At 36.0% G+C, this 26,520-nt stretch overlaps 1 protein-coding gene across 3 annotated transcripts in view; it reads right to left on the reverse strand.

Moving 5' to 3' along the window:
* Window positions 1-26,520, reverse strand: part of DIAPH3 (diaphanous related formin 3) — a 550,032-nt gene that overhangs the window by 446,882 nt on the left and 76,630 nt on the right. The window lies entirely within an intron of this gene.

A 26,520-nucleotide genomic window follows, 5' to 3' on the forward strand; every position in this document is an offset into this window, starting at 1 on the left:
GGAAGGAGATAAGGTAATTAAGTATCTAATTTGTCAACAGAAAACCAATGAGAAAATACAGTGGTCTTGAAAAGGCATTATTTAGTCACTGCTTTGATTGATATATTTCAGAATGATGAATAATGCTCATGATCTGCAGAAACTTACACATTCCCTACAAATTATTACTAAATAGCAAAATAAAATATGACTTTTAATAAAACATACTTCTTGATAAATAGGCTAAGAAAATTCAAGTAGATAATATTAATTTATAGGAATATAATTTTAACGCCATTTCCATTCACTGATATGTATCATAAGCATAGGCCACTTACTAAGCATAAACTGGGTTTATCATTGAAGTACTACCACACCCAAATGTAATAATGGAAAAACAATAAATTCATACTTGAATTTTTAAGTAAGAATGCATAAAACAAAATTATAAAGTTTTAAGTATAAGAAAAGCAAATATCTTATATATTATAAATATGTTACACTTGAATTCCTGATAAAAAAACTAAATTCTGGAATATATAATTGGTTTTCCCTTTTTTACAGCTACCACCTCACAGGTCATGATTTATAATTAAATACAGTGGCGTTGCTGGTAAATGTTTTACAACCATCTCTCAGGGAAAGAAAAACAACTTATTGGTAGTATTTGCCAACGTATGGGATGTAAATACTCCCAAATGGCCGATTACAAGCAACAAATGCAATGCCACTAAATGTGACAGAGAAACTGGCTCTAGACCACCAGTGAAAAATACACTGTGCTAGACTAATTTGTGTTTGGCACATACTGTACTTATAAATCATGGATTTATTCATCAGTAACTTACTGTACATACGCTACATTGAGGGTTGGACGGAGGCATGATAAAAATTACACAATTCCTGCCTTCAGTGAAATTAGAGTTCTTGTGAAAATCGGAATGGCACAATGGCACGTGAATTTCAAATTACTTAAAAATCTAAAACAAACATATTTCTTTCATCTTCACATTGGCAACAGCTAATATTCATTTTAGGTTGCTCAACCACCAATCTCACTTCATCCTGTCTCAATATTAAGTAACAAGTTAACCTAAACATAGCAAAGTGACAATGAATTAAAGATTTCTTCCTAAGAGTTTTATGCTTATTACATGTATGTAGTCAGTACTCTAAATTATATTTTTTTAATTATTTTCTTGCTAAAAGTCTGATTCTCTTTTAATTTACATCTTCCAATACATTTACTCAACCAATATTATTAAGCATTTTATATATGGGGTGGGGGAGGGGGAGTACAAGCATGCCTGGTGTGTGTGTGTGTGTGTGTGTGTGTGTGTGTGTGTGTGTGTGTGTGAGAGAGAGAGAGAGAGAGAGAGATTGATTCATTAGGCATATACATTTCTTTATTCAACATTTATTAAATGCCAGATATACATATATACACTGATAGCAGACCCCTTGCTAGGATAAGAAGATACAAAAGTGATTAAGATATGTCATTGCCTCAAGTTTATTTCCTTCACAGTAAATCTATTAGTCATCTTCAATTTATGCCCAAAGATCAGGGTTTTCAATGTTTCTCAACTTCTTTAATTTGAGCAGTGGGATTTAAAACATAGCATTCTCAGAAGGAACTGGGGGGTGGGGGTGGGTAGGTGAAGGAGATTAAGAGTACAAACCCCCAGTGTTATTATTATATAATAAATAAGTCATGGGGATGCGATACACAGCATAAAGAATATGGACAATAATTTGTAATAACTTTGCATGGGTACAGATGGTTATTAGACTTATCATGGTGATCAATTCATAATGTATGCAAATGTCAAGTCATTATATAGTATACCTGAAATACAATATTGTACGTCAACTATATTTCAATGTAAAACATGTTATTGATAAATGTGACATTCTGTAATCCTTTAGCATAATTTCTGAGTATAACCAACCCTGTATTGCCGTCTTGATAAGGTTTTCATAATTTTTAAAACTCTTAATTTCTTTATTCATGTGTGTGTGTATACATATATATATATAAAGCTTCTCATAAATCCATAAAAGTGAAATTTTTTACCTAGCTGCTCTTTCCCCACCTTCCCATTGTAAGGTAACCCATGTAAAAAGCCTGGTATATATAACCTTCCATACTTTAACCCATGCTCACATAATTTCATACATATATACATACACACACACACACACACACACACACACATACACAACTATACAGGTAGAAAGTTTATTTTTTAATGTTATCATCTTACATAATTTTCTTTTCGGTTATTGTCTTGTTCATCTCTGTTTGTTCTTTAGTTCTTCTAGGTCCTTGTTAAACTTTTCTTGTTATCTTCTCAATCCATGCCTCCATTCTTTTTCCAAGATCTTGAATCATCTTTACTATCATTACTCGGAATTCTTTTTCAGATAGTTTATCTCCTCTTCATTTAGTTGTTCTTGTAGGTTTTTATCTTACTCCTTTGCCTGCAACATATTTCTTTATCATCTCATTTTGTCAACCTTTACTGTGTTTGTGGTCTCCTTTCCACAGGCTGCAGGATTGCAGTTCCTCTTGCTTCTGGTGTCTGCCCCCTGGTGGGTGAGGTTGGTCCAGAGGCTTGTGCTGTTATCCCCTTGATAGGGGGGTTTTGTTGTGGTGACCAGAGCCTGCCCTAGAGATTGAGTGGGGTCTCCCCTTTGTTCTGTGGTTGTCACTGTCAGGGGCGGGGGCTGCTCCCTAGTTGTTGCAGTTGAGGCCCCCGGATCTGCTTCTCAGCTGTGATTCTGATCTACGGTGCAAGGTAAGTGGGACTGGAGCACTCCCACTAGGAGAGAAGCCACTGAGTTTTCTCCCTTTGGAGCTGTTCACCTGTGAATGCACTCCGTTGTGTCCCCTTTCACCTGTTGTGCGGACTCACAAAGTACACTGTTGTTGGCACTGCTCTCAGTCCTGCCTTAACTGGGGTTAGGCCGGCAATTGGCCCAGGTGACCCTCAGAAGTTGTTTTCACTCGGCCACCAGCACAGGTCCACTGAGGTCAGGTCCCATTGCCGCACTAGTCATGCACCTGGACCCGCTGTGGGAGCTATGGAGGCCGCTTGAACTCTGGCCTGGCCCAACCCCCATGTGTACATGCCCACAGAGCCCACAGCTGCTAAAGCCAGACCCGTCCCAGCTGCAGGGGCACTTGTTGTCCTTTCGGATGTTTCACAGGCACTGAATTTAGGAAGCCATCAGCAGGGGTGTAACTCTGCAGTTCATGCAGCTGTAAGGAGAGATTTCAGCTCTTTTTCCTTAGTCACATAGCCCCTGGGGCTCAGCTGTGGTTTCAGCCCTTCCTCTGGGCACATTTCCTAGTGAGGGCACCTATCTGCACCCTCCCGGGCCAGCAGGGCAGGTCCCAGCACCCACTGACAGATTTCCTAGTAGGGAGAGCTATCGCGCCTCATCTTACATAATTTTCTGCATCTTGCTTTTCTGTGATTTAAACCTCATGGAAGTTTCTCAAATTATCTAGTATAACTTTAATTCATTCTTTTTAATATTGGCATAATACTCCCCAGTATGGCTACCCATAATTTATTTAGCCATTGCCTTTTGTTTCCAGGTTTTTAACTTAGTAAATAATAATGAAAGAAGCATCCTTGTGCATATGCCCTCATCTATTAGTGCTTTTGCTCCTTCCTCACAGATTCCCAGGAGTGGAATCCCTGGGTCAAAGAGCATGTATATTTTCCTTTTTCATAAACATTTAAGATAGCTTTCCAAAAATGCTATATTCATTTTACAGCTCCACCAGCAACATATGAAGGTACTTTTTCCCCACATTCCCACTTAAACAGTAAAAATATCTGATGGATATAGTTACTTTAATTTGAATATCCATAACCACAAATCTTTACATATGTATTTATCTTCTTGGATTTGTTCTTCTTAAATTGTCCTTAGCCCATTTTTCTATTGGATTTTTTTTCTAGTCAACTCATGAAAGCTCACTGTAGGGTAACAGATATTAGCCCTTTGTCAAAATCATTAGTAATATTTTTTACTACATCTATTGTCTTTTACCCATGCTTTGTTTGCTATACAAATTCTGTTTTGAACACTTGATTATGCCTATGTTTTCTTTTACAGTTTCAAGGTTTCCAATTTCTGGGAGAAAGCTGTTCTGTAGTCAGAAGACAACACCAATGTTCAGAGGCCAAAGGGAAAGGGGAGAGAAGGTCCTGGCATTAGATTTTCATTTTAGCCATCCCTTCTCTTCCAGGTAGGAGCCAATAAATCAATAAATTGCCTTCTTTGCTTAAGTTAGTTCAAGGTAGGCTTCTATCACTGACAACTAAAAGAGATTTAATTAATACTGCAATGTTCTTACCCAAATGAATTGCTAAGTTTGGTACAATGTGGGTTTTATGACAGTACCAGAAAATCAGTACTGTATCAATTATTTCCTATTCTCATTACCCATGTCAATGTTCCTAAGTCTCCACATGTTTATAAAGAGAAAATATCACTACATGGTTTAAGAAAAATGAATCTAATTATTTCTTAATGCACAACAGCTAAAGCTTTTGAAACTTATGTATAATTGACAGTATTATTTAAATTACCCTTAAGAACTACAGTAATAGTACACTCAGAGTTTCCATTTGACAAATGTGTCTTTTTCTTAGCACACAATTTCACACAATTTTTATCCTTTGAATTTTCTATCTTCTTATACCATAAGTGAGGTAAGCTTCATTTCCAGATACTGGGCTAGAAAGTTATGAATATGATGGCTAATCCTTAATTTTATAAAGTACAATTTTACATGGTTGTTCTCATTTTAAAACTTAAGATTCCTGAAGGTCTTGTTCCTATATATATAATTCTACCATTCTTCCTCTTAACAATTAGAGGAAGATGAGAAAAGAAAGTTGGGCTACATAATAACCATTTAATAACAAGCAAATAAAGCAAAATTTATGTCAACATTTTGCTGCCCCAAATACCCAGTCCTCTCATGCTGGGAGGAAAGGAGTGAGAATTCAGACACGCAGGCTCAGCACACAGGAGCTCTGAATCTGGGCAAAAACAGAGTCATGAACCCCTATCACGATCTCTAGGAAGTTTTAATAAAGCCCACACTGCATTTACACAACTTGATAGGCTATTACAACGCCTTCCCTGAGCTTTACAAGCCACATTTCAAGGCAGCAGCAGACTCACGGAAGCACTGAGTGCTGTTTGTAGCACCCACGTAATGGGATCTTGAGGAAGCCTCGAGACACCTCCTCCCAACAACGGCCAAACATAAATCCAGAAGCAACATTTGTCTTTAGTCCCCAGACCTCATTCCCAACACAAACACCACACTCAGACTTATCCATACCCAGTGGTATCACGAAGATGGGATGACGGCCAGTCACTCAGTATTGACCTCATCTGTTATACCGTTTCTGCACAACTTCTCTTTGACTCCCAGACTCCTGGAAGCACTTGCTTAACATGAACCCCTCAGAACCACATGTTGCTTCCTTCTTTGGATGATTTCCTAGGCATGTATTCTAGCTTCTTACTTGACCTTCTGTACAGCCTGGCCTTAACCTCGGAGTCACTTGAATTGGTGCTATTTGCCAGATCAGAATTGTTCTGGTCTATTTGTAGTCAAAGGGAAGATGATATCAAGGTTCTAATTTATCATCTTCCTTTACCGTGCCTTCTACTTGTCCCCTATCAGGACAGGCTGTATTAGTCTATACTGTATCCCCTGGAACTCTAGGCTTCTGTAGACATGGTCAGAGTTGACCACAGGAGGGTTAACCATGGCCTCTAAGGACCACTACTCTTTTTCAACAGAACAGATCCACTTTTATCTTTGAGATATGATGGGGGAGTAGTGAGGGAGCTATATAAAACTATATAGTTACAAAAAGGTTCTTACACTAAAGAGAATTTTCATTAGTATTTGTTTATATTTTCCAACCTCACATGGGCCCTCAAGAAGCTTTCAGATATTTTTATTCATATTCCATTCCTTCAATGCCTGTTTAAATCCCATCGGCTCTTTTCAAAGCTCTATCCTTATCTCTGCCCTATTCTTAGCGCTATGACTTTGCCCCTTAATTCACTAAGAACAGTGAAACTAGGCAGTTGACTCAACTTTCCTCTTCCATCAAGGAAACCAGTTTTCTTCTATCTTTACCAGACTCCCTGCCCAGAAAAACATGTGTGCTTTTTTATTCTTATGACTTTTAACATTAAACCATCAGTCTAATCCCAGTCTTTATTTCCCTCTTTCTCTGTAGTGATTCCTTTTCTACAAACCTTTCAACCAGACCCACCCTCTCACCCAAACCGCCCTCAATTCTGCTTCCCCTCAGGCTACTAATTCATTTCTTTTTTTCTATCACCACTAAAACACTAACAAGTATGGTGTGTATTCACTATCCCCCTTTCCTCAGTATGCATTCACTTCTTAAGCCTTCATAGATTTGGTTACCTCTGCCCTCATGACCATCAGGGAACTCCTAATCCATATCTCTTCTCGGTCCCCCTCTGCTAGTCTCCCCGAAGCAAAACTTTTTTTGTATTTTTCCACCTGAGCTCTCCTCTCCCTAGACTATCCCTTCTAATTCTTCTCTAGCTGTCTATATCATATCTCTAGATGAAGATACAGCTGTAGCACCTTTCCAAAATCTCCTCCTTTATCCACTTAACAGCAGCTTTCACAATGGTTCCATCATTTCTCTCTTCTTGCTAAGTTAACTTCATTGAGAAGTTTTCAAACATGTCTTTATACCAAGGAACATGAAAACTAATCTCCAGCATGACCAATTTCTGACATGCCATGACCAATTTCATGAATTTCAGGAAAAAATATATACTTCTTGAACTTCTATATACACAAACACTAAAATTTTCTTGAAATGGGACATTGGATAATGCCAAAAAACACTTAGAGGACAAATGTATTTTTTACAAAGAGTATCTTATGCTACTTACTATAAATTACAGTTACTAAGGGTCTCTAACCAGTCTCAGAACAAAAGGAGTTGGAACATAATTAGGACAACATTAAAATAAAAAAAAAGAAAAACATCAGAAATAATGCTGACACTTTAAAAAAACAAAGAATATACCTTTCATTAGTACTACTAGATGCTTTACCTAACATATATGCCAGACACCATGTGTGTGGTAATAACACTCTGTATTTCATTCTTTCCACAACTACATTCTTGAGGTTGGTATTCTCAACCACCTTTTCCATTCTGAATAAAAGTAACCAAAAATGTTTAACAACAGTTATCTCTGGTGAAGAAATTGTGGATGGTTTTCATTTTTTTCTTTTTGGTTTATATGTATTTTCTGCAATGATAATATATTACTTCTGAAAACGTATTAAGATGAAGACATCAAGTTTTTGAAAGCAGGAAATCTAACTGAGAAACATTTCCTGGTAAAGGAAGGAATCAAAGAATTTTCAGAAATGAAAAGTAACTTAGATGTTATCAGATCTAGCCCCCTAATTTTTCATATTGAAAAATGTCAATTTTAATAATACTTAATAAATTCTAAGGCAGACAGAAAAATCACATGAAATACTTCAAGAATAAATAATTCTTTTCATATATTTTAATGTAGTAATACACCTCTTATGAGTCAAGTCTCCAAGGTTTCCTATATTTTCATTTATTATGATATTTGCATCATCCAGCATTGTCACGCATAGGTAAGTGCTTAATAAACACTATTTGGCAATGATCACAAACTGAACATTTAAATTATTCATAGATTTATCCAGATATTTCCAAAACTTAAGTTCTGTAAATAAAAGTGATTATTAAATGAGTGCCAATTTACTACAAGAATGTAAAATGAATCTGTGTGCTATTCCAAGTTACATTTAAAAGCTCTGCAAACAGCATACTATTAGCTCTGCTGATTTGTTTTTATTTTCCTAATTGAAATGTGGTCCGTGTTATCAGGCCATCTGCGCCATGGCAAAATGACTTGGTAAACAAGATAAAAATTGTATTTTCTGTTAGCAGCAATATCAGATTTTGTTTCTGCTAAGAAAATATTATTCTAAAAAGACAGTTTCTGGTACCAGTACCGAAAACTTGGATAAAGGAAGCCACAGTAGGAGCAGCCCGTAGGAGACTGCGAAGAGTCCAGGGTCTCCCCACTAACCCCCACAAGACAGAGTATGAGGCCTTCTCAACATGGCTGCAGGCAACAATCCAGCACTTTAACATGCACTTAGGGCCCATGTATTCCACTGTACTCGTTTCACCTGCCAATACATTTTGTCTCTACTGAACTGTGAGCTCCTTGATGCATTTGAGACCTTGTCTTGACATTAGCTTCCTCAAGTTTCTCGCATGTAGTAGAAGAAAGACCAGATTACTACAGCTTAAAATCAAGGAGCAAGCACCTGGCAACATGCAAAAGTCTGACATAATCTAGTAGATGGTTGTCCTGCTCTTCCGCCCACATCATCCTCTTTGCTTTTTGTCCAACAAAAACCCTGTTCATCTTGAGAAATACACAAAAACATCAAAAAGCAGGTCACCCATAATCCCACTACTCCTTTTTGTTTGAGTATGAGAGAAAATGGGAATTCTTGCCTCAGTTTCTCCAATTCTAGGCCAAAATGACAGACAACTGTGAGTGCTTTTAACAAGTTTGGTTAGAATACATAAAGAGTTTTCCTTTAAATGAATAAATACACACAGGCACCAACTCATTCACATATACATGTACATCCTCACACAACAACTTTCTTTAAACAAAAAGTGGTTCATACTATACATGTGCTTCTATATCATTTGCTATATCAGCTAACTTTCCAAATCATAAACTCATTCATTTTAATAGCTGTATTATCGATCACTACATGAATGTGCTATAAATTACTTAATCATTTCTCCATTGATGGTTATTTTGGTTATTTTAAATTTCTTTGACATTTTACCCAGTGCTACAAGGGACAACCTCATACATAGATCTTTATATATTAAAGCTATTGATAAAAACAGATTCAAAATCTGGGACTGTTAGATCAGTAGGGTATCCAAGTTTTTTATTTTGAAAGATACTGCCAAATTATACTCCCAAAAGGTTGAATTGCTTTATATTTCTACACCCTCACCAAATACTTACTGTCAGCACTCTTTTTTAGCTTTTCTATTTTGACAGATGAAAAATGCTCTCTGTACCTATTTTAATTTACATATTGAGATTGAACATCTTTTCAAGTGGCTGCTTGCCATTTGTATTTCTCTTGGGCAAATTGCTTACTCATACTAAGTAAAAAATTTCCTATTGGGTTATTCATCTTTTTCCTAATGATTTGTAGGTGTTCTTTACACGTTAGTGATATGTTAGCAACTATTTTCTTCCAGTTTTTTATGTCTTCTAACTTTGTTTACTCCCTCCCTCTCCCTGTCACTGCCCATATAGAAGTCTTGAGTTATTATATTAACAAATGTACCCATCTTTTCCTTTACAATTTCTGGATTTAAACTTGCTTAAAAACACTGTCTCACTCCAAGATTATTTTTAGTAATATCACCCCAGAATGATATTCTACATTTCATATAATTTACCCAGCCTAGCAAAGATGAATTTTTCTTACTGAAGAGATAGGCCTAATCTTAAAACTTCAATCTTAACTAACTTAAAGTTCCCCTTTCCTCAGTGTGGCCCTCACTCAGACTAGGAAATCTACAATGTTGAACAGGGCTGTGGATCTTCACTATCTTCCCACCTTGTCCTTCAATTCCATCATCCCTACTCACCAGGTTTCCTCCAATACCTTCAGGGCTGAAAAGAGAGAGAGTAGGGAGGAAAGAAAGTTAAGATGTAGAAAACTGCTGTAATCAGGTATCACTGTCACACGCCGGTGCCACTGTCCTCTGGATATGGCTGATAGGCAAATGCTGCCTCCTTCTGTGGGATGTGCATGTGGGTTACTCAGGTAACCCTGAGAGGAGACTCAAGTCTCCCTTGCTGAGACTTGGCAGTCCACCCCACATAGACTCTCTCTGTTGGGGGTCATTGCACGTGCAGGTGGGTCCCTTGGGCAAAACTCCTTCCAAGACAACTCGAAGTCAACTCCCTTCGGAGAGGTCCACATCCAGTCAATGTTCTGGTACAAGTCCAACTTGTTCCAACAATAGGTCTAAGCCTTTCTCCTTGCTCTGCCACCAAAGCAGTTCACATAGCCCTTACCTTTAGAGCCATCATTCACAAATAGAGTCAGTTTCTAATTCCTATGTCCTTAAATTGGAAAGGATACAGTCAGCTTCTCAATGGTTCTCTCAAATGTCCACTCATTTGGTTCTACTCCCTTAAAAGGTGTCGGAGATAATGCCATAGCTGACATCTGTATCTCCAAAGAAAGCCTCTATCAATCGTCTACTTTTTACATATTTGTTAACCTATTCTTATAGAGCCTGGAATTGAATGAGCTAATGGTAGCACAATCCATTTCACAATCACTTTTCATGGCCACATTGATCTGGTATCTGCTATCATTAGCCCACTTGCTATCCTTGGCCTTTGTACTTCTGCCAAAATGCTAACACAGTAGAAGTCACATTTAATATTTCTGCTATAGAAACCTTAGTTTTACTGTTATAATAATTCCTTTTTAGACTTTTTCAGAATCAAAACAGCCTTAACACTGTAGCTGAATGCCTTATTTTGGGTTGATAGATTTTTTTTTCTTTCCTTCTTTATAATGTCTTATACTTCCTAGTTTTCTGTAACAATGCATTATTTTGAAATAAGAAAAAAAAAGATTGTTAAAATTGTTACAGTTTAAGTACCTTTATTCAGTCCATTCCCCATTAGTCACATTCTTAACTTAGATTTTGTTATTAACTTTAAATAAGCTTTATACAAAAGTAAATAATTGCGTACAGCCATTCTATTCATTCATTTATTTATTTCTATTTTGTATTAAGATGATATTTGAATTCTGATCATATCTCCCAAGAAAACCAGGCCTCTACAGAACTTTTAATATGAAAAGTATTTAGAAATCATATACTTTTCTCAGTAAGGAAGAACAGACAAAACAACAGGATAGTAAGAAATTATACCATATGGGTTGAAGACCACCTCACTAAGTGATACTCTAGCTTTTTAAGATGTATCTTTGATTTTAATAATTTAAAATTTGAGCATCTGAATAAATGAATGACACTTAGAATGTTACTTGATTACTAAATAAGTTGATCTTAGAATTTCTAATCATTTCGATTATTTAAACAGCCTTTGTCTCCTAAGAAAATTTTTTAAAATGACAGGGAGAAATATATAAAGATCACAAGCTATAAAAATAAAAATTCTTGGGCTTCCCTGGTGGCGCAGTGGTTGAGCATCCACCTGCCGATGCAGGGGACACAGGTTCGTGCCCCGGTCTGGGAAGATTCCACATGCCGCGGAGCGGCTAGGCCCGTGAGCCATGGCCACTGAGCCTGCACGTCCAGAGCCTGCGCTCCGCAACGGGAGAGGCCACAACAGTGAGAGGCCCGCATACCGCGCAAAAAACAAAAATAAATAAATAAATAAATAAAAATTCTTAGTGAAAGAGTAAAATGAGGACACCAGTTCCTGTCATATTCTCCTCTAAAAGTAGTTAAGAAGTGAACCTCAAGGGAGGTACATTTTACCAACTGTTAAGATACCCCCATATCTTAAATTACAACTGACTTCAGATAATGAATTAGGAAAAATCAAAATATAACAGATAATTAGCCTCTTATTAAAATGACCCAAGAGATTACACATGTGCACCAAGATCAAGTATGACCTCAAGATAAAATGAATTTATTTTAATTACAATAAAAAGTATAGCCTCCAGAATTGCAGGGTACTCTAACAGTGGTGAGTATGTGCTATAAGAGGAAGCAGTCTGCAGGCCTACCTGCAGACATGTCCAGAGACCCAGAGTTCTTCAGAGAGCCCCACTAAAACTCCCCAGGAAAAGGGGTGCCAGAAATATTAACACAATCATCTAATTTGTGCTGCATCAGGGGGTTTCTTCATGGGGTTTCTAGTCCATCACATTAACTCAACTAATTTAATTTATACATGAAGTATGAGGACAGTTCAGATAGGAAAAGCAAATGATGCTATGGGCACACACCCCATTATCTTCATAGTGGATCATCCGACAAACCAAGTAAGCAACTCTCTGTCATTTGGCATCCAATATAGACTAGTCTAAAAAGAGAGAAGAAAATATAAGAACTTTCTCCTTAATAATAGTATTTCAGATTACGGATTGTTAAAGTGATATTTGGATTTTAATACATCAGTCCCTATTAGCTTAGATTGTATACCTGCCCACAAAATACATACTGCGTCTTAGAATGTTGACCAGTCAAGTTTGTGAGGCTTCAAAATCCATCACCTGTAGACAGTCGTTAATTCACAAAGGTAATACTGTCACAAAGGAATCTACCCTGTCCAGATAACACATGAGCTCGATGCATGTCTTTCTTCTGTCTTTTTCCTCCAAGTACAATACATAAAGGCAGAGCTAGGGCACGTTGTACCTTCTCTGGGCCCTCAAGCACTAACCAAATTGGCAAAAAGAGCAGTACTGAGGTCAAAACAGCACAAACTGAGTCTTTAATTAAATGTGGCTAAGTGGAGGATGGGAGCTAGATAGCGGTACAAGAATAGAGGAACTAGTACAGGCAAGAACAAGAAAGGGTTGATGTGGACAAGATGGAAGTCAACAGGAACTTCGGGGAACAAAGGTTTCCCCATGAACAAAGGTTACTGCAGGTTTGGACATGCTCCCAGAACATTCCTGAATGAGTATGATAGATTCCGTTATAAGAGGATGAATATAATGGGTAACTAAAGTTAAAAGGAGATTTAAAACTGGGGGTTAGAGTGTAATTTTTAGAAGAAAACTGATAAAAAAAATTTTTAAGTTAAAAGTTTACTTTTAAAAAGGCACCAACCCAGAAAGTTGTATAGTTCTTGAAAATAACAAGTCATCAAGTAATATGTAGGTTGTGCAAAAATATGAGTAGGGAAAAAAGGCATATTTATCTGTTTGTCATGAATCTAGCATAGTTAAAGTGTGATAAAAACTAAACAAAAAAAGAAAAACCAAATGGGTTTGTGAATGAGGTAAAATTTTCTAATGAATTATTAAAACTTTGATTTATATCTTAATGATATCTTCAATTCATATTATATATTAGGGATAAAATATTAATACATTAATTTATATTACAGTAAGTCCCCTACATACGAACCTTCAAGTTGTGAACTTTCAAAGATGCAAATGTGAATTCGCATGTCCAGTCACGTAAGGTGTTGAGTGAAATTGCAGCTTGCCCTCCGTCTCCTATTGCTGACGATCCTTCAGCTCTACCATCTCCCACCTCCTTCCCCTCCTCTAGTCAGTAAATCTTGCCTGTTCACTTGATGCCAGCCCTTGTATGCCAGCTGTTGTACTGTACCACTGTACTTTTCAAGATACTGTACTGTAAGATTAAAAATGTTTTCTTTATTTGCTGTGTTGGTTTTTTAATGTATTATTTGTGTGGAAAGTATTATAAGCCTACTATAGTAGAGTACTATATAGACGATTGTGTTAGCTGGGTACCTAGGCTAACTTTGTTGGACTTACAAACAAATTGGACTCTTACGAATGCACTCTCTGAACAGAACTCGATCGTATGTAGGGGACTTACTGTAATATATATGAAGTATTAATACAAGGGACATGTTTATAATAAATGTTTATTGACTTAGTGGCATATATGATCAGCTTTTTTTAAATTGATAGAGTAAGTGATCAAAAATTTTTGGAGACTACTGACCTAAAATACAGGAAACAAGCCAGAAGCTTCTGTTAACCATGGAAAGAACCTGCATGAATAAAGCCAAGACATAGCGAAACAGTGCTAAGAGATACGGAAAACAGAGTCCTTACGTCACCTGAGAACTTAGATCCAGGCCTGCCTGAAGCCAGCATATCCCAGGGCTTCCCAGATGCAAGAACCAACATGTTCCTGTTTTTCTGAGTCACTTGGAGCTGAGTTGGTCACTTCTAACAGAGGGTAGAACACTCACATAGGGTAACAAATAAAACAAGTTACAGAAAATTGTATTTTTATGACCCCACTGGAGAGAGAAAGGAAAGAAAAAAATAAAGTTCACCAGAGTGTGACTTGTTTAAGGAGCTAGAGACAGACATCCAGTATCAGGCTTTCCACTAGTCTGTAACAGAGCGATTGATGCCCGAAGTATGCTGTAGGCGACACAGTTACTCCTATGAATCAAATTCTGTAAATACCAAGAGGTGATTTTTTTAAATAAACCCCAAACTGTTTATGAAGTATGATAATATCATTCTTGTTAATGTAATAATATACGAGAATGAAAAGAGTTGTTTCTGTGACAAATTAATGCTTAGAAACATCAAGATTAGGTTGAGTTGCTTTAAAAAAACTTGTTTTCAAATTAGGTATGATCAAGAGAATTGAAAAGATCTCACTGTAAAAATCATACAAATTCTCACAGATCTGAACTTAGACTGTTTTTACAAGTATAAATTCTTGGCTGAATTAAAATACACAAGTGGTGATCACAGATGATGCTTCATGCTTTATGTAGGAAAAATCAAAGTAGGAACAACTCCCACTCAAAGAAAAGGGCTTGGCTCTGTATTCAAATACTGAGATGTGAATATATAATTTTATGTTCTAAGTAGAAAAAAGACTGTATGTATTTTTTTATGATGACCAGTTTTAGTAATTTGTATTTAACTTTTTCTTCCAATATAATCAGATTTAAGAATGCTTCATCTGTAGCATTCACACAGTCCCATTTTACATTTTAAACACTGATGACTTATCAAGAGATTTAAGATAAAGATAACATAAGAGACTTTATTTAATCATTGCCTTACTTCTCATCCCATAATTCTAATACAAACACTCCTAAATTTTATTATTTAGTAAACTAAGTTTTCAAAAGGCATAATGAATTTTCTGAAATCACAAAACTAGAAGTAGCAAAGCTGGATTCTCAACTCCTAAAAACAAAGTATAGTCTGCTGAGATGAATAAAATAACCTTTTATAAAATATTGTAGAACACAGCTTTAATTCACACCATCCAGAAAAAAATAGAATGTATTCTTTGTTCCTATTTCAAATCATTAATATTACTATACTATTTCAGTAATTTTCTTAGTATTTAAAAAGAATATCTAAATATCTCACCATTTTTGTAATTTATTTTACTACTATATATAAAGTCTTAATGTCCATAACATTTTACAATGTGTTACAGAAATTGATGAGTTTAATTACTTAATGTGCACAGATCAATTTGAAATAAATTGAAAATGAGCATGCCGTACACTCTACTTAATCTTGTTACAAACTTGCTTCAAAATTCACTTCCTAATTTGCAACCCAGTAGGTTATATTTTAAAATAATAAATAGAAAACTTTCTTTTACATCTCAGCAGTTTAAAGTCAAAGCAACTAAAGGTAAGAAGAGTCCTACTAGTCAAAAGATCTGACCTCAAGGGGAAAAAGAGTCCTATGCTTTTATTATCTAAACCAACACATCTGGCTTGTTTGTTATACTCTTTTTCTTCTTAAAAATGGGAATGGAGTAACATTATACTTCCTTCTCTGTCTATAGAATAATTTTCAAATGAATTGCAGGCATAAAAGGTAGAAAAATTGGTAGACAAATGAAATAACGAAGGGAAATAATCATTCCAAGTCAATTCTAGTTGGTTAAGGATGGCACGGAACTACATACGTAAGATGAATAATACATTTTCATTCTAAGTAATACAGGTATCTGCATAAGGGGTCACACATCACTTCTCACATTGCTAAACCATTTTAAAGCACAAGGTGATAGAAACTCTCAGATGCCTATGAACTCCATTTACATGGAGTACATCACTATAATTTTTTAAATGCATTCATATTCAAATCTGAGAAACATGATTCTGAGGCTCATCAGGCCTGCTTAATTGCACCAACATCTGCAATCAATTTAAATTCTTTATGATAGTCTTTCAGCACTTGAAGTGATTTCATGCTGTGATAGATTTAACACACTCACTAATTTATAGACACACACAAGCAGATGAGGCCTATTTTTCCAGGGGTGGGGTTAAAGTACTGAAGGGCAGTCTGAATTTCCCAACTATCAGTGGGATATAAAAAAGAATGCATTTTGCATAACTTATTTAAATTATATAAGATGATAGCACTGCATAAACATAATGTAGAAATTAAGACTAAAACTAGTTTTTTATTTAATTCTATTTGTAGGTCATGGACCATTAAGAGGTTTGATGACAGTTTACCGGTGAAATAAACAGCAAAATAGAGAGCTATCATTTGACATTATATAGGAAAAAGTCATGCATTAATATATCATCATTTTCTCCCCTGAAAGTCAAGAGGGGCTGGGGGCGAGCAAGAGGAAGAATCCATAAATGGTTTTTTTAACCAAACACATAAACTGACCTAAAATAAGGAAAAGAATACAAAATTCAAAAATCAGAAGACTAGAGGACCTGGGCAGATGGCAGCAGGAGCATAGTTTTTGAAAGTGCCTGGATCTCCACAGAAAAAGAAACAAAACAACTAAATAGCAAAACCAAAAACCTAACAATATTGAGCAATAAGGTATCTCGATGATCCTCAAAATACAAGCAGCTGGAGAGAAACCACTAACAGCCACACAATCTGCACAGCATCAAGGTCTGTGTGGAAAGAAGCAGAGAAATAAACAAGATGTCTGATGATGTGAAAACAGGAGAATTCTAAAGTAGCCCAGAGGTATTCTTTAGCAATTTGAGAACAGCAGCTGAAAATGAGTGGGGCTTGGCCCACACCAGCTATGGGTGAGCGTAGGAAGCAGAAAAGAGCTGAAGAGACTGGAACTGTCAATGTCCTCTGAGTCCCAACACTGAGGTTAGGGCTCCCTTCCAGGACAGGACCCCACAATGTGGAGAAAGTGTTGAGAGTGAAATCAACACGGAGCTAAACATTCCTACTAACCACAAAAACATAACCATAAAACATGGCAAACTGTAACTTATGATTTCAAAATGAACTAAGAGACATTTAAAAAATATATAAAACATGAAAAAAAAATACCTAAAGCAGAATTAGAAAAACTCAGACAAGTGAGGTGAGCAAACTCAGGAAAAAGAATGGAAATAAATCACTTCAGAAATGAAGCCTGAACTAGAAGAAATATAAGAACAAAAAATAATAAATCATATTATAAGAGATTCAGAAATGAAATACAGAATTTTTTTTCAAAAAAAATCAAAAAGAAATGAATAAGGTAAAAGGATTTGGGAAAAAGTGGCATATTGAAGATATATAAAAATCCAACATACCGATAATAGGATCCATGAAGAAGAAAACCAAAGCAAGTACATAATGAAAGGGTATCTGCATATTTTATAATCCCAAGTCAGACATATAAATAAAGAGAGCTAAGAATCTATAGGGAATGAAAATTAGTTATCTGCAGACCTTTTAAGAGCAATGCTGTCATGCTTTATGCTAGAAAAATTTTTAAATTGTGGGACTTCCCTGGCGGTCCAGTGGTTAAGAATCTGCACTTCCACTGGAGGGGGCGTGTGTTCAATCCCTGGTCAGGGAACTAAGGTCCCACATGCCACGAGGCAAAAAATAAAAATAAAATTTAAGAAAGAAGAAAAAGGGAAAAAATTGTAAATTTAAGATCCTACAGGAAAAAAACATGTGAGCCAAATATTTTATATCCAGTAAAACTGACTAAACAATAATGGGCAAATACTGTTATCAACATGAAAAACTCAGGGAATACTGTTTCCATGACCTCTTCAGACAAATCTACTAAAGAACAAATTTCAGACAAACAAAATGACTAAGAGAAATATTAACAAAAGGACTGGTTGTGAGCATTAAAATACAGTTACTCAGAATTATAGACTAAATAGGGGTTAAACACAGTTAGTAAATGCTAAAGGAGTATAAAATGTAATGGCTATATGCTCCATGTAGATATAGTACAACAAGAAAAACAACAGCTGGAGATGTGGGCAGCACATGCGAAAGAAAAAAATTTTAAATACGTACATATAAATACATACGCATACTTTTTTTCCTTTGCTCTCTCTCCACTGAAAAGGCCTACAAACAGTGATTAACCCACTAGCAATAAGTATCCTTGACCCTCAGATTGTTCTTGAAATATCATTTCCCACTAAAAGAAATGACAGATGCCAGGTCTAGTGTGGGAAAAGAGGGGAGTCCGCATAATCTTACCTTACCAGATAGAAATGAAACAATGTAAAATAACAGGGCCATGCCAACCAAAATGACTAGAAGCCAACTGGACAAGGTCCCACTGGTTGAAGATGGGACAATTTAAGCTTCACTAAGAATAATAATATTAAAAATAATATATCACCTTTAGAGGATGATAGGGAACCAATTCAATATCTTGAAAACTGGCAAATAAAAGAATCAAGCATTTATCCTAAATTTCCTATATCATAAGATAATCAGTATTTGTGAGAAAATGTCTCTTTATAAATATATTCCAACTAATAAATGAAAATAAAATTACAGAATTTTAATGATAAACTGGACATGAAGTACTCCCTAATACAGAACATACCTCCTACGGTCTTACCAAAGGGATCAAACCTGAGTCTGATCAAGCCTCTGGATCTAGCTGCCGCTTTGCAGGAAATGCAAAGGAAAGAGAAACATGTTAACTTTACCACGAGTATGCAATCGGCAAAATACAGACTGCCTTAGATAAAATAAAGGGAACCTGAAGATTAAAAAAAGTTAAAGATATTCCAATTTTAAAATATAAGCAACAATAAACTATGGTGTCTGGTGGCATAATTTTGGGAGATAAAATTAAAGAAAGTCAAGGAAGTAGTTCCTATAAAAGTCAAGGTAGTGATTTAAGAAAAAAAGCAAGATTTGAGACAGGGTAGTTGGAGGGCTTTCTAAGTTGGCTATCAAGGTTCTTTTTACTGATCTGGGTGGTATTCTTATGATAACTTATTAAGCTACATATTTATTTGTTGGTGTTTTCTATAACTGTGTTTTATTTTATAAATCAAAAGTTTAAAAAATCAGAAACCCTGGTTTCTAGTCCTAGCTACTAACTGGGGGCTGTCGCACACTTCATTTGCAAAATGTAGAGATGCTCTAAGATAATTCCAGACCTAATGTAATTAAAAAACCACCTCAGTAACTACAAAAATCTCTACTAAATGAAAGAGTATAACAAATCCATCCTTAACAACAAAAGAAAAGCCAGAAGATGATTTTTAACTCACCAAAACAATGCAATACAGCTTTCCCAGAGGCTACCAAAGGAAAAAAAAAAAAAAAGAAAAAGAAAAAGGAAAGAAAAAAATCTAGCGTAACAGTAATAATATACAGGAGTAGACAAAACCTAAGACTGTCTGAATTTTCTTTTGGACAATTTTATTTTCATACCTCAAAGAATCCCAAGGGCAGGGTTCCCAGTTTATGTAAACTACCCTGGAAAACTTCTGACAGTAAAAGAATTTGAAATAATTTTTACATTGAGGGTAAGAAGCTATACCAACCACACTTATTTTCTTGAGGGTGGGGAGAAACCATTATACTGTACCAGTTAGGAAATGGTAGTAAATCAGGGAAGCATGAAATTAGGAATGAATGCCTTTTGTACATCAAGATGATTAACCCACTATGGATTTTTAAAGTATGTATGGAATTTATTCTCTTTAGGAATAAGTAATAACTGAAAGGATGTCTCTCAAGTACAAACCAAAATAAAGAGGGGTTTAAGTTTACTGCCACCATTGAAGCTTTAAAACCAGACACACACTCTTCTCCTCCTTGTTCATACCTGTTCTACTGGGCATTCTTTTCCAAAAAAGACCAAGTTCTTCCATCTGTTACAGTAGATAACCTTCCCCCCTTTGATGATTTTTTACAAGAGGCCAAGTGTCAGAGAATGTCTTCATAGCTACAGTATGCCCTTTGAACATTCATTTTGACGTTATGCACGTACAAACTAGCGTGGAACCCACAATGGCTTGATAACAGTTTTATGAGTAATGTTCACCATGTTCAGTCTTTCAATCCTATTAACTTCTAGTCTTTGGCTGAATTAACGTTACACTAAAAGACTCTCATCTTGTCCAGCCCAGTAGTTCTCATCCTTGACTGTACCCTAGAAACACCGAGAGAACATTACTAAATACTGATGCCTGGGGCCCACCTGACTTAATTGTAAATGACAGGACCCAGATATCAAGATTTTTAAAGCTCCCCAGATGATTCTAATGGATATCAAGGTTGAGCGCCACTGTTCCTGGCAACTTTTTTTTCCTATTTCCTCAATTACCTAATAGAAGAAATTTTCACATACTGAGGTACGGGGACATTATTCTGGTTTATACATGAGTTAATCTGTATTTTATGCTGACTAAAACAGCCTGTTTGTGGCCTATCAAACATACATCTGCTTTAATCATTAAAGAAAAGTGTGCACTGACCAGGAATAAAGAATGTCCATGTTAAAAATAAAGATTAAATGCCTCCCTTCCTGGAAGGCCAATGCTGATGCTGCTTAAATGATAAGACTCCCTTCCCAGATGCCAAGGCCATACTGTGTACATGCTGATCTGTGTTTTGGGTATTTTTTTGAAACCCTGAAGGAATGTATCCCTGACTTGTTTGATGTTCTTTGTTCTGACAAGACATAAAACTGTGCTGAAAACCATGCTTCTCCAGAGCAGTTCCTCAGAGTTATCTGAGAGGCTGTCTCCCAAGCTATAGTCTTCAGCTTGGCTCAAATAAAATTATTTTCTATTCCCATTATAGATCATTTATTGATTATTTCCATTGACATGCCTTTTCCCTTCATTCACTGAAAAACAACTGTACATAATACATAGCATTTTTCTCAATTTTTCACTTATTCCTTCAGAACTACTCCTTCTTTCAAAAGGTTCATTCCATATGGATATTTGCTCTTCACTTTCATCTCCATTATAATCACATGCCTCTTCTTTCTGGCACTTTCAAAGTTTTCACTACATTTGCAGTTACCAGAAATAAGCTTAATTATATTCATTAAAGTCTAAAAAGTAAGCATGAACATAGAAAAATATCTTAGATCAAGAAACAACTCAATAACCAAGATGAAAACAACCTCAGATGACCTCTAATGCCACAACTGGTATAAGCACCATTGGCCCTGTCAGGCTCTAAAATTCTAGTAAATTTTACTAGTAAATAACAATGTTTCTATATCTGGAGAATCTTTTAAAAAGTGCTGTAATGAAAGAAAAGATGTCTTAACGAGCCATAAGATTTTTAAAAGACCAAAAATATACAATTCTAGTTTGAACCTAATATAATTTCATCCTATAAAAAAAAAGAAAAGATGACTGCTTTCTTCATATTCATCTCCTGCCTAAACAAAAACACAATGCAGTAACAGCAGAGAACACTATACACCACTGGTGCTGCTCAGAACGACTTGTAAGAAAGCTGGATGAATCTGAGCTGTTAGAAGATAATTTTAATTGTACATAAATAAACCTGTCCTATATAGGCACAAATGGAAATTAAAATGCCAGACAGATTAGGAAATACTCTTAAGAAGAAGTTGTTTCATTGCCCTGAGGCTCTGAAATTTTCTCCTAGTCAGCAAGCAAGACCTGGAGACAAACAGGCAAAGTATTGTAAGGGTACTGATGATAAACAGATAAGTGTCTAATACTGAGTTCCAGCCACTTTTACCAAGTTTTTATGTGGCAGGGATGCTTTGATCAAATCCCTAACCTGAAATGTAAGCCAAAAAATAACCCGTGTTTATTTTACCAAGAATGTGTAACTATTTATGGTTCATCTAAGTTTCTAGTGGTTAAAATATATAAGCTTTTTAAATAACAATGATGACAAAAATAGAGGAAATAAAACAAGGACAATAACTTGATTTACCTGTATCTGACAATGTTTCCAAAATTTACATATGAAACTGAAATCTAAAAAATAAAATACACACTGAAAGTTATGAAAACACCCTCAATCAAGTCTAGATTTTCTACTTGGAGAAAACGTTCATACATACAAATGAACACACAACTAATATTTTCTCAAAACACAGTTCTCTTCTGATCAAAATATGCCTAGAAGGCTGATACTGCAGAAAACTCTGTCCACCATGTTTGAGAACACCATGACCTACTGAGCTAGAACAAGTGATAATACCTTTCAAAATACTTTTGAACACTACATATACACACCTATATACATACACATACGTGGAAGTCTATAATCCTGCAATTACAAACTCAATTTACACTCAGTCATTTCATCATGAGAAACTTTTGTTACAATCTTTCTATGTGCCTTTTAAAATTATGTTCTATAATACTTGTTATTTAACTTTATTTTTTATTAAAGAAGACTAACCAAGAACTACAGAAATATTTAAGAAAGGATTCAATGAGTAAAGCTAAACGCCATCCAAACTTTTCTAACAAATGCCTCGGAGGAGCCCTTGAAGTCACTTGACCGCAGTCCAGATTGACTAGGAAAGAAAAAAATTAGAAACAAAGTCAAAGGAAGCTAGTAAACTTCCAGGAGCACTTATAAAAGAGGATTTCTACTTCATTCCCTGGAAAAAGAAATCAAAAAGGAAAAAACTAAATGCAAATAGGGAATAAAGGATGGATGTTATAATTATGCACCTCAGAAATGTGAGATTAGGCCTTTTTTATTTCATGTCAGCCCACCTAAAATGAGCTTGTTACTTGCAGCTGGGATAGTTTCCAATGACATATTGGGGGGTGGCGGGGGATGTCAAGGAGCCTGTAAGAACGTTGGATTCCAACCTAGTGCAATCCTCAGGAACTAGAAGTATGCATTTTGAAGAGAGATTTTTAAAGCATTATATCCACACCTAATGGTACAGCCAAAAAAGACCATGTGCTGATAGGTCGTAGTTGTAGTGGTTGTAGTCTGTATAGAAGTAAACTTCCTGGACAGTGTCGTCATCTCAATAGATAAAAATAAATTAGGAAAAAAAGAAAAAGAAGATGAATGGTTCTTAGAGACATAATCGTTCTTAAAGACATCACAAAGGTGTTATACTACACAGCATAAAACAAAATGTCCCTCAAAACTCTTTAAACGTCTCTCTCTCTCTCCCCTGAAACTCCACCTCCCCCACAGAGGACCAGACATCTTTCTGGTTCGCCTGTCCTATCGCTCAGACACACCTGGCTGATTCTCCTCCTCCTCCTTTCACTTTCTGGGATATAGGTTTTGACCTCTCTAAGTTGTCTCTCGTTTTGAATTGCCACGCATCACCCTGAAAAAGCCTAAAAGTGGAACAGCAAATTCTTTCTTCTCAACAAATAGAAAAGAGATTTTATTTTTACTAATCCTTTGCATCGGGTTGGCGTGGGAGTAGGGGGGTGTAGGCAACTCACTGATCTAAATCCTACTCTCTACAGCTATCCTCTTTAACACATTCTTTAGTTGCATATAAATTAATCCATGGTTTTCTGTTAACCCTGTCATGGGAGACTTCCATATTAGCCAGACAAAATACACCCAGAAAATAAACACAACATATACACTGATGTCACAGATAAAGGGTATGATACACCTAAACAAAGAAGAAATAAGAAAAGGAAAACTTGGTGAAGGCAGCAACTCTATTAGGATATATCTCCCAAGCCTGGTTGGTTCCACTCAAAGCACAAGAATCTTGACTACAAAAATCATCACTTAATAACTGAAGGGGGCTTTAAAAAATGTTTAAGGAAAAAAAAGGATTAAAAATAATTGAACCACACGTAATAAAACAGAATTATACTTACAGTTGGGTTAAGCATAATTAAATACATTTATATGGTAGATTTGTATTTTAAATTCTAGCTCACTTCCATTTAGAAAATAGGAAAATTCTTTGGCAATTGTGGTTTAAGAGATCCTCTCTTGTTCTAGAATTTTCTTCATCCTACCTTGTTCAGGAACTGTGGGTTCTCTTCCATTTGGACTATCATGTCACATCCTACTTATAAGGTCCTTACCACTAATTGCAGAATAGTCTTACCCTCCAGCAAGTAATCGTACATAGGTAAAATCTGTATCATTCTTTTTTGACAGAAGTTTTCTCCAATAAACTTGCTGCTAAGCACAAGTCATTTACCAAGGGATGGGCACCTGGCCTTGTAGTGCCTCCCCATCTATGCTCTGAGTATACTGGGTGAGGGGAGGATCTTTTAAGATACTCCTTTGGATGGAAAGAGAAATTTCCAGAGCGAATTAAAGAGATAGCCCACATAGGCCAAAGTGTATCTGGATGGTCTATCAGGATGTTTACAGCAGCAAAGCAAAAACCCAGCTTAAAGCAGCTTCAATAAGAACTGGCATCACCTCACATAATGGAAGAGTTTGGAGGCAGGACCACACTGGGCCAGAGCAGCAGCTCCATGACGTCAGGCGTCAAGCACCCCACACCCCCTCACAGCCAAGACAAGTAGCAGGGAAAGGCAGCTTTCCTGCTCTGGACCCTTTTATGAGGGAGAGAAACCTTTCTCAGAAGCCCCCACCAGACCTGGCCATCAGACTGTACTGGCCAAACCTGGATCACATACCCACACCCTAGGAACTTAGAAACACGTGAATCTGGCATTTTTAGCCTCAAATATGATATTTGCTTAGTAAATTTTAATAATCTTTCCTAACTGAAGAAATTCAGTCTTACTATTTGGCCACCTAAACTGAAACCTACTAAGATCTTGGAAACAACCTAGTTTGATCGATGGTTTTTATTGTTTTTTTTGTTTTTTCCTATTTTAAAACCAAGCTGATCTACTTTAGGGCTAGTCCGAGTGTTAACACTTCAAAAGCATTTTCAAAAAAATCAACTGGAGGCATCAAAACTATTTTCCAAAAAATAATATTAATGCTTACCCACAAAAGAGAATCTCAAAGCAAATTCTAAGGCTAAAATGTTAACATCTGACAAAGTCCCCACATCCTCTCTAGAACAACCTATCTATGAACTTTGTTTTTCTCAGAGAAACCTTTTCAATACTCATTGACCTAAATATACTAGCATAACAAAGTCCATATCCTAGAGTTAATAAAATGTGTTTTTACTTCCAGAGCAAAAATAGATGACTGGTCAGATTGAACTTTCCACAATGTTAACCATTTGCTGAATTATTCAGAACCCTCCTAGGAAAAGCCATGACTCTCCACACACCAATTAAATGCTTTAATCATACTTTGGATAACTAATCTATTTCAATCCTGATAATCTAATTATTTAATTCTGGTAAATGAATTCCAGCCCAAGTCCAAAATGGAGTATTAAACTTTAAAATCAGTGAATGTAAGCTGAAACAGATCCACTGTGAAGAAGTTCAAAATGGTTTATTCTATTAAAAAGTCAGTTTATTCTATTAAAAATTCTGTTTGTCTGAAATTCCAGAATTAAACTGCACTATTATGCTAGGGTTTTCTATACCAGTTCTAACTAATGTATTATCTCTTGTAATTATATTAAGTGGATTCATGCTTGTTGGATTTAAAATTCCCTAACAGGAGACTCTGCCCTGATGACTCTACATAAAACAGGTACACCATCTCCACTCCCCCTGCATTTTTCTCCCCACATCACATTTCACCTCCCATTACATGTGTTTGTGTGTTTCTGTCATCTGTGTCTCATTGCTCCATAGGATACAATGACACACTATCTTGGTGCTCAATCACTAGGGCCTTAAATACAGACACTTTTATTAAGTGCCTGACATACCGACGCTTAATAAATGTGTTGAGTGAACAAATGAATGTCTTAGAAATGTAGACTCACTAATAAGAAATTTGTATTTTTACTGAGGTACATTTATTTATATTTTTAATTGCGGTGTAATGATTTCAACAGTAAGAATTTCAACAGTAAATCACAAAGAAAAATAAAAAACAAACAATTGTTACTACAACCACTGCTACCACAAGAGGCAGCCACCAGTTAAAAATCTGTTACGTTCTAATCACAGAATAAACAATTTAATTCTAACAACAAGCCTATGCTGTAGGTATCAGCCCCATCTTATGGACGAGGGGATTGAGGATCAGAAAGATAAAATAAGATGTCCAAGATCAAAACACGGAGCTCTGACTCCTAAATCCCCACTGTTAATTTGTGATGGGCAAGTATCATCAAGGGACAAAAGCAATTCACATCTCAATGGCAAGATACAGAGCCCATAGAAAGAACTGGGAAAAGCACAGTACTCAGTGAATTCTACATCTGAACATCAGGCAGCCAAAAAATGAGACATGTTTAAAAATTAAACATCACTTGAGTCTTTCTTCCAAAAGAAATACCTCAGAATCACTGACTGGTCTAGTAGATAAATGGAGTTAAAGTATAAATAACTTATATTCTTATAAGCTGGCCTTGGGTTAAAGTATCCACTGAAAACTACAGT

Source organism: Mesoplodon densirostris, chromosome 17 (genome assembly GCF_025265405.1).
Source record: "Mesoplodon densirostris isolate mMesDen1 chromosome 17, mMesDen1 primary haplotype, whole genome shotgun sequence".
NCBI classification, from domain to species: Eukaryota; Metazoa; Chordata; class Mammalia; order Artiodactyla; family Ziphiidae; genus Mesoplodon; species Mesoplodon densirostris.